At 42.2% G+C, this 10,266-nt stretch overlaps 1 long non-coding RNA gene across 1 annotated transcript; it reads right to left on the bottom strand.

The window, feature by feature from the left end:
- Positions 1-835: 835 nt before the first annotated feature.
- LOC307215356 lies at positions 836-2,503 on the bottom strand. Its single transcript, XR_013838480.1, has 3 exons — positions 2,341-2,503; positions 1,458-1,535; positions 836-939 (listed from the first exon to the last, which is right to left on the bottom strand). It is a non-coding gene; the product is annotated as an uncharacterized lncRNA (long non-coding RNA).
- Between the last annotated feature and the right edge of the window lie 7,763 nt (positions 2,504-10,266).

Genomic DNA, 10,266 nt, shown 5'->3' with positions numbered 1-10,266 from the left:
AAGATAAAGAGGAAGCCTTTCCGTAAAAGTTTAGAGTGCAGAAGCCAATACTGATTGTGACAGAAAAAGGGTACAGTTTTTAAAGGGATGTTTTCTCTTTAAAGCAGGCTCCTCTGGTGACTGCTTTCATTGCTTCCTACAGGAGAGGGGGTTGTTATATTGTCTACATCATTTTCTTTGAAGTAGTTTTGGAGAGTTTTTGTGAGATTCTCTCTAATTTGCTTATTTGTGGTTAGGATAGGACTGAAGGACTATGATGGGGTGGTTTGTGTTCCCTCTCCTATTTTAAGAGTAACTTCTACTGGGGCGTGATCTGTGATTTTGATGTTACCTATGTTCGCTGATTCCACCAAGGGGATCAAACCTTGTGTGAGCAGAATGCTGTCCAGTCTGGACACTGTGCCCTGGCGTCCAGACTGGAACGTGTGGATCCCTTTAAAAAAACCCTCAAAAGTTAGCAAAATAGAACAAGACATCATAGCCCTCTCATCACACTACAAACAAACAAGAGCTAAAAAAAAACCTCCTTAAACCTACAGAATGAAAAAGGAGGGAACTAGACTCCCTAGAAATAAAAAAAAAACAATGATCAACATTCTATAATCTAAACAACGGTTCTATGAGTATGGAGGGAAAAACTCCAGACTATTAGCAAAAAGGTGTAGGAAAAAATCACTCAAAACAAGAATACATTGCATCACCAAAAAGATGGCAACATAACATTCTCCCCCAAAGAACCTCAGAATTTGCAGGATTTTACTCTAACCTATACACCTCCCACGACCCAATTGAGGAGAAAATCAGATAACTCCTAGCAGGGCTGACCATGCCTACCTTAACTGATGAGGAACAGGAATTCATAGACGGTCCTATCACCCTGGAGGAAATAGATACGGTCCTCAAAAACCAGAAAAAAGTGTATAGTAATTGTCACGAAAGCTGGAAAGTGAGCAAAAAATTATTAGGCAGAAGAAGGAATGAATGGATTCCACTTGTCAAGCTTTGAAAACTAGGATTAAATATTACTTATGGCTTCAACAAAAACATGTGCTTGGCTTTAACACATCCTCTTGAACAGCAGATATTCCAAACACCAAAATTTTCTAGCTACATCTTTTTTGTACTGCAGATGACTTCTTTTAAAAGCAAAGACATTCTTGTTGTATTTTTAAAATGGCCTGCTTCAGTTCAAAATTTCCAGGGTAGTTTAAAGCAAGATTCCTTCAGTATATTGTGATTCCTACTGTTCTACAGCATCTTGTAAAAGTTCTCCTTGACCATCAAAAAACTGTTTCTGAAAGCAAGTATTTTCTCTTAAATGACATTTGAAAATGTTAACATCTCATGTCTCACCTGAAATAAGCAACCTGCCCTTTAATTCATCCCCTGCTGAGGATCCCAGTAGCACCACAGAAATCTCTGTGTGTTGTCGCAATAGCTCCACATTCATAACCCACCTAAGGAGTTGTTTGGCATCAAGAGACAATGACTCTAGTCCCATCAAATTCTCCAATGAGCAGCAGACTTTGGGAGAACTGTAATGAAAGAAGAATATAGAAGCAATGCAACGTTACTTCCCATTATACAAAACAATATCCACTAAGAACAGCAAAGCAGCAGGAACATTTGGAACTCGGGTGAGGAGCCTCAACACCCCTGCTTGCCGCTGCAGGAGCCTTTAAGTACTTATTAGAATTAGAGAGAGAAGGAGAAAGACAGGAGAAACATTAATAGCTGCAGGGCAGTCTCCAACAGCCAGGAGAGTAGAGGGGCAAGGAGAAGCTTTGGACCTGAAGTTTCCTACATGGTGCTTGCTCCATGTGTTTTGTGTTTTCCTCTCAGAGATGAGTATTTTGACTTCCAAATGCTCCCTGGGCCCCAAAAGGTTGGGAGCCTCTGCTTTGTAACATCTAGGTGGAATCTACACACACATATATTTTAAAAAGCACTGTGGAAATGCTTTTTAAGAAAACATTTTGAAAAACACATTGAATTTGGCAGGGATACTGGAGTGGCTTGCCTGTTCCTGCTCCAGGTGGATCACATTTAGTGAAAATTCTCCACTATGACTTGTCTGTCTTGGGTGGCCCTGCACGGCATAGCTCGTAGCTTCTCTGAGTTATTCAAGCAGTGATCCATGAAGGAGCTTGAAGCTACTAATGTCTGACCAAACTGCGGGAGGCAGTGGAAGACAGGAGTGTCTGGGGTCACGAACAGTCTGACATGACTAAGCGACTAAACAACAACAAGCTGAGTCCTATAGCTTAGTCACGCAGTGGTGGACTTTGGGCTTTAAAATTTCAGCAGTGCCTGTGTGATGCCAAAATTTGGTGCCCTCACCTCTTACCTTCAGTTGTTTGTCACTGTTGCAGCACCTCCTGCTGTGCCCTCTTGTCTCAGCGCCCAGTGCGGGTGAATCAGTCGTGCTCCCCTGAATCTGCCTCTGGCTCATGTGCTGTATTACTGCTGTGGTGTGGAATGAAGGTGAGGGGGCTACTCTGTCTTCATCTGGAGAAAAGGGAGAAGAAAAATACACTTGAAGTTGCGGGAGTCATCTTTTTATATATATATAATTTTTTATTCGTTTTTTAACATATCATTTTCAACAGTAATTAAACATACTTTTACATCTTATTCAGTTTTTTTGACTTCCATCAGTCCTGTCTGAAAATTTTCCAATCTAATCTCTTAGTATGCATTTCTTATTTTCCCTATTACATTTCAAACTCATAACCAATATCTCTATCTTTTTCTTCTTTGTAACACTTCATATATTTCTCCTTACAAAACTTGTAGTCCTACGAGCATAATTTGTTGGTTACAGTTGCTCTTCAAATAATTCATATACTTCTTCCAATCTTCTGTAAATCTCTGGTCCCGCAGGTTTCAAATCCTTCCTGTCATTTTGTCCAATTTTGCATAGTCCATTAATTTCATCTGCCATTCTTCTTTCGTCAGAATTTCTTCTTGCTTCCATTTCTGGGCTAACAACATTCTTGCCGCTGTTGTTGCATATAAGAACAGTTTGGTAGTGGGAGTCATCTTGATTAAGATTAGGCTTGGCACCATCTTGGAGGGTGTGTGGCCTGGCTGATTATAAGGCCCTACTCAAGTGTGTTTTAGTTTTGGAAACTTCCAGACTCTATATGTATGGCCCCTCCACGGCCGTCTTAAGCATATCTGGGGCTGTGGTGCAAAGCTCCCTCCAGCGCCCCCTCCATTTCCCATAGTTTTTTAGGGAGGACGCCCCTGCCGGCGGGGCTGGAGGAGGCGGGCAGCAGCTGGAGGGCGGCTCTTCCGGCGGGGAAGAGGCAGAGGCTGGACACGGTGCCTCCCGGCTCACCTGGCTGCTTTGTGCTGTGGTGGCCACGGCAGATGGAGGCTCCAGGTGCGGCATGGCAGAGGTGGGAGGAGGCAGCGAGCTGATGCCAGGAGGCACCACATCCAGCCTCCGCCTCTTCCCTGGCACCCTCCAGAACTTGGCACCCTGGCTCCCTGCACCACTAGCCTCAATGGGTAAGATGCCCCTGGGCCCCTTTGCTATAGTTAACTAAAATTATCCTGACTTCTCTGTTGTAACACTTCTCACAATGGCCTGGTTTGCATGTAACAAGCCAAACCATGTCTAAGCATGAATGCTCTCCTCCGCTAGTCAATGCTGCTGTTGATCTACTGCCTGGAGCTAAACCATGGCTTGGCTTAGTGCTATATCCAAGCCCTAGCTCATAGTTTGACTTATTCCAGACAAGCTACAAGCTGTAGCCAAGGTTTGTTCTTGGCTTACCACTATGTGGTTTGCCTGGGGAAGACATACAGTGAGCCCAGCTTCTGCTCCAGATAGCGTGGTAACAGCAGGATTGGTGGGAGAAACAAAGCAGTCATGGTTTTTTACTGTATCAGCATAGTGACTCATACTTAGTCACGGTTTGGTTTAGTTGCAGGTGAACAGTGCCTGGACAGGTGGGCTATTTCCTAAATTTGGAGGGACTGGCTAATTATCTTATTGTATTCATACCTTACTGCACTGAATTTTTTTTTTGTTATGTCTGACTCTGGCTTATATATTTTAACAGTTGATAAATAATACCACAATGTTGTGTTTTAATGAATGGCACTGCCTATTTTGTAAAGGTAAAGGTAAAGGTAAAGGTACCCCTGCCCGTACGGGCCAGTCTTGACAGACTCTGGGGTTGTGCGCCCATCTCACTTAAGAGGCCAGGGGCCAGCGCTGTCCGGAGACACTTCAGGGTCACGTGGCCAGCGTGACATCGCTGCTCTGGCGAGCCAGAGCCGCACACGGAAACGCCGTTTACCTTCCCGCTGGTAAGCGGTCCCTATTTATCTACTTGCACCCGGAGGTGCTTTCGAACTGCTAGGTTGGCAGGCGCTGGGACCGAGCAGCGGGAGCGCACCCCGCCGCAGGGATTCGAACCGCCGACCTTTCGATCGACAAGCCCTAGGCGCTGAGGCTTTAACCCACAGCGCCACCTGCGTCCCTATTTTGTAATGAATGTTAAATGGTGTAATTTTAATATTATTGAAATAAACTGTCTTCTTGGATTGCTGTATTATATTTGGAAGGGAAGTGATCCTAATGTTACATCAGATCCAAACTGCATTCAGCAGCAAGGCCTAAGCCTGTCAGAGAGAAAACAAGCTTTGAAAATAGTCTTTGATGCTGGGTGGTCAGGTCACGTGACCAAGCTAAAAGAGCTTAGGATCCAGCCTAGGTCTTGCCTCTCTGGTCCTGCCGTGGCCCTGCAATGCCCCTTTTTGGAGAAGATCACTGGCCTCAGATCAACCAGCTTCAGATGAGCAGGTTACTCTTCCATACTGCCAGCTGAGCTGGGGTTGGGGACTTATTTGTGCCTGGGCACAACTAAGCCAAGAATCAGCTGCCTGAGCCAGAGATTCACTGCATCATCCTAGTGCCTCTTGTTATAGTATTGCCCTTTACGAGGTGCTATAATATAATTATCTGAATATCGGAAAGCTGTTTGTTTAAAACCTGGGGGAGGCGTTGGGGTATAAATGGCAATTTTGATGTGTGTAGCTGGATTATTTTCATAGACAAATATGTTTCTTGATTATGTGTTGCTTTTAGATTCACGAAGCATTTTTTCCCCTTGAGAAATACTGGTGGGAATTAAAGCTGCCATTGTCTGTGCAGCTGGTAGCGTAACTGCCTCGCTCTCCCCTTAACTTGTTGAGCTGTAATTAGTCCCTGTAAACAGAGACTTGTTCCCTGCATCCCCCCATTACAACCTTCACTGATGTTTGAGCCATGAGACTTTCACTGAATGCTGCCATCTGATCGACAAAGACATTTATCCGAAGTCTTTGAGAAGATGAAGGTTTACATAATGAGTAAATGGCATGGAAACTCTCCAGCACAATAAACAACTCAGGTTTCCTTGAGCTTTATTGTTTTCTGTAGCCTTGAAAGAGGGATCAGCAATTCTATTTCAGAGCATCAGGCAAAAAGAATTGATGGACGGGGTTGGGGGGAGGCGGAGAGATGTATCCCTGTCACTCGCAAATCACTCACACATTTAAGACCATGGAGAAACTCATATGTGAAGGAGCCAGAAAGGCACATATCAGAATAAAAGGGAATGTGTGAAAGTACTAAATAATAATGCATCAGTTTGAATGAGGATAAGCTATAGGATTCTACTACTGGGGTACAATAAAAAGGGTCATGATTCGGTCAAGAGAATAATGAAGCTGAGTAAAAAACGTAGTTTCGATGAACATGGAGTAACACGAAACCTTTTATTTCAAAGGCATTTATGTAAGGTTGAAAATAAAGTATAGGTAAACAAAATCCAGAATTGTACACGAAAGGTATCAATAGTGAAATATATGATTTGGATGAGGCACTTAAACCAACTTTTCAGGTACTGAAAGAAAGCACAATGAATATGCAAGGGAGCGTCAGGCTCCCCCATGACTGATTTGCATTTTAAAATGTGTCAGGAGCTTTCCGACATACAGTGGAATGTGCAAATGCTCCCTGTACACACTCTAATGAATGCATATAGGTTGGCACTAGAGTTCTGTGTGAAATTATGCACCTTATTTGTTTACAGAGAAACTGAGGGCACCATTTTACTGAATTTCTTCAGAGGGAGGATAAATGATCCAACAGTTTCTTGAGACGGGGTTCACCATTGGCTGTGGCCATAGCTTCTTTCTTTCTGCTGACATTTCCCCCCTGATTTTGTTGCTACATCAAGTGACAGCAGCAGCAGCAACTGTGTTGACAACCTGCCACCATTTTGCCCTAGTCTTAGCATCATTCAGGAACATTGGGTGCGGGATGGCAGCTGCCACAAAACACAAGTAGAATATTCTGAGAAAACTCTACAAATGGACCTTTTACTAGGTGAGAAAAAAAGGGAGGGGGGATCTCAGAAATTTCCTCATGCAAAAATGTCTTCTGAGAAATTTGGTTGAACTCTAGTTGGAACAGATGACAATATGTGCCTTAATCACATGCACTGCAATTGGGGAACAGAAGGATCTGTGCATATTTTGCCCCTCTTTACCAATCTGCTTTCACTTCCACATATGTAGGCTTGCTTGTGTAATCCCTTCAAGGTATATCAGTATATTCAATATTAATATCCCTGCATTGTAGGTGGGGGTGAAAATCTGACTTGCCTAAGCCCATCTAGGGAGCTCATGAAGGAGGCCACACCTGAACTCAAAACCTCTCGGTTCACAACTCAGTTTTTAGCCACTGTTTTGCACCCTCCCCCTTTAAAAAAAAAAAATCTGTTAAATGTTCTAGCTAGTGTGGGGCAGGAACTGTTCTATTTCTAGAGTCTGTATAAATCCAAGAAATTAAACTGGAAAAGAAGAAGGCCAGTGACAGGTCAGCATATTGTCAGATAGGTAGACATACTTAATAGGATCTTGGGAACTAAGTCAATGTCATGGTTGTTGGTTTATTTTAAAGTCAGATAATACTATTTTTAACACACCGAAGGCCAAACATATATTAGGACTACAGGAGAGATTCGAGCTTGATAGACCATTGGAGCTGCATACAATTTGCCACTGCTGACATTGGAAACTTATTTCAGTACCAATGTTTGTTTAATTTCTATTATCAGCATTCCCATGAGGAACCAGCTATTTCACAGGCCTCACCCACACAATAACTAAGATCAGCAAGTGTGGGGAAAGGGTGAGGTAGGGCAATTGGATTTCGGCAGACACTCTCAAGGACATATGAAAGGGCAATGACTGTACAGTGCTTCCACGAAGTAATCAATACCAAGAAGCCAGGTGCTACTCTATCATCCCTTGAATGAATGTAGATGTGCAGGAGTCCCATGTCTGGAGCGGTCCTTAAGCAAATAGAAACACTAGAGTCTAATACATAGGAACACTTCCCTTTACAGAATCAGATCATTTCTCCAGTGGACGTGAACTACAATATGTCATACTGACAAGACTGGTTCAAAATATATGGACATGTTCCTGCTTTATGTACTACTAAGGGACTAGAGCCTTGGCAGTATCTCATTTAGGCTAATAGTCAGAGTTAAAGAATAGCATTCTTCAGTGCTTTTTTTCTGGGGGGTATGCAGGGGTACGCATACCCCTAAACATTTTGGAAATCTAAGTTTGACCTCATTGAGGGGAAGTATTTCAATGAGTAGGAAAATGAGAGTACACCTAAACATATTTTTTTTAGAAAAAACCCCAAAACACTGGCCTTCTACTTGCAAGTCAAAAACTTTCCTCCTGCAAGTAGTTCTACTTGCCAGGCATACTCTGCCTAGTACACTAAATATGCAGGTCATAGACTACGTGGGGGAAATATTAGGCCTGGACCTTTAGAAACATGGGAACAAACACAAAGACAGTGACAACCTGGCTTTCCAAGGTGCATGTGAAAGGACCTTCCATTTCTTGCAGGCCATGGTTGCTACTTCTGACTAGGCTGGGTCATGGTCACCTTTGAAATGAGCCAATACTACAGTAGTAGATGGAGCAGATAATTCCCACATGACAGTGCCATCTCCCCAGTGGCTGGTATCAACATTACCTGAAGTCCCCACCCCAAACCATTTCAACTGTTGTTGCTTTGGGATGTCTACTTTGTCATTAAGGCTGGCATTTGGTGGTTAAGAGTGTGCTTTTCTTTGAGAGTGAAATTTTTATGCACATCATATTTTATCAAAGCTCTTTTTTATAGTTGTATATTATTGTAGAATAAATGAGTCTCTGCAGAAGTCCCAGGAAGTGCTTATTTCGTTCTCTATGGGCATCTACAATAGCTGCCTCTCAGCGTTCACATTCTTAGTGCCTTTTCTGACCTAACAGCATCCTTCCCATGTCACTTGGCAATGTAGGGGAGCCAAGGTCATACAGGAGATACAAGACAGCAAAAGAGTTTGTATGCAAGCTGTGCAACTGTAAGAGGACAAATGGCTTTCAGCAGATACTACAGCTTAAAACTGGAAGACTCCTGAACCCTCTCATGTTGATTAAAATAGATTCTTTGAGAGCCAACTGTGTTTGAGAACTCCATGCAGCACTATCTCCTTTGGTGTCCATTGGATAAATAAGAGCAAATGGGGCATATGATTTTTGCTTACTGAGATACATTGAAAGCAGATTTAACATCCCTTAGCACCTATGAATTGTAAAAGTCTGCTTCAAGAGTAGTGTGCACATGAAACTTGTCTAACAAAAGCTGGTATTAAATGGATATGGAATCAAATCAGTTCAAAGGCACACAAAAAACACTGAAAAGACTGCAAGAAAATGATTAAAGAAACTAAATCTCATCTGTAGAACTATGCAAATACAAAATCACTTTCAGCACTCATCAGGTTTTCTGACAAGCATTTAAAAATAATACAATATTTAAACCTGGAGGGGATTCTTTCTGTAGGTAAATTTGTAATTAATCTTTCTTTAAAAAAAAAAAAATCTTATTTATAGAATGTAAATCATAATTCAAATACAAGCTTGCACTGCACTGGCAAATCATGGTTGCTTGGATATGCCCAGTTATCTGGCTCCTGTTAATTTTGAATGTTATATATCTTTGAAAAATGTTGCTTGCAATGAAATCTCTTTGCTTCCAAGCCTCACATTTTTCTTAAGTAGTTCTGTAGCAAACAGCCTCTGATCGAGATGTCAATTATTGCATTGAAATCCAGCCTGGAACTAAGCCCAACCCTAGGAACCAAGGTTAGAACTATTCTATCTCCATTTTCTATTTTATATCTCCTATCTAGCAGTGCACCTAGACTATGCCAAAGATTACATACATGATCCTTCAGTACATACATTGTGTTTCTGTAGATCACCTAGCTATAACTGAGTCACATGATGCTTCTGTAGACCAACTGCATAACGTTAAACAGCAAGAGTACTTGCAATTTGCAGACACCACATAAAAATTCTCATTCTCTGCTTTTCCTTACATAAGCCATGTGTTGCCTTGTCAAAAGCTCCTGGTACTTCTCAGCCGATTACAGCTGAAAAAGCAGACCATAATGACAATGAATGTCAGTTTGAATAATAAAAAGCACATGGTATCTTCCAACTTGCTCTAATGCATTTTCAGTCAATTATCCTATGCTACTCATTCATGGCTACACTCACATCAAAGAGTTTTTCCTCAGTAAATATTTCAAGATCCAGCTCTAAATCGATAGGTCAGCTCTTTATAAATCAATACTCTTATTGGTTGCAAGAGGAATCGCCCTGCTATCAGCCATTAATCACAGAATTGTCTGTCTGGAAGTCATTCAGAGGTCATCCAATCTAACCTGCTAGAGTCAGCAGTATCATTCATACATTTGCAGAAGATATTTGTGAGCGGCAAGCGGACTGCAGAACAGAAAAGGCACACCATAGCGGAGATAAAAGCAACACCAAGGTTTAATAAATTGTACCACGGTGAGTTAAAGAGCTGGCGTGCAATGCATGGCTTAGGGAAGACTAAGGTGCAAAAGTAGACCTGCCAAGCTTATATGGGATGATCAGCTGGACCTGGAGCATTCAGGCAAGTGTGACGGTTGGGTCATTTACAACAGAGCACATTCAAAGGCTCAGTTGCTTAGGTGACCCAAGCTGTTGTCCAATGCACACTTATTTGGGAATAAGTCCCAATGTACTTAGTAAACTTTACTTTTAATTGCACATGCAGAAGATTGGGCTGCCTATTCCATCTTGCCTGGCCTTTAATATAAATATTCTTCTAAGTCATCACATTCTTCATTCCCTCCCACTCCG

This window comes from Podarcis cretensis (assembly GCF_951804945.1).
Source record: "Podarcis cretensis genome assembly, chromosome: 4".
Lineage (NCBI taxonomy): Eukaryota > Metazoa > Chordata > Lepidosauria > Squamata > Lacertidae > Podarcis > Podarcis cretensis.
This window is presented reverse-complemented; position numbering and strand designations above follow the sequence as displayed.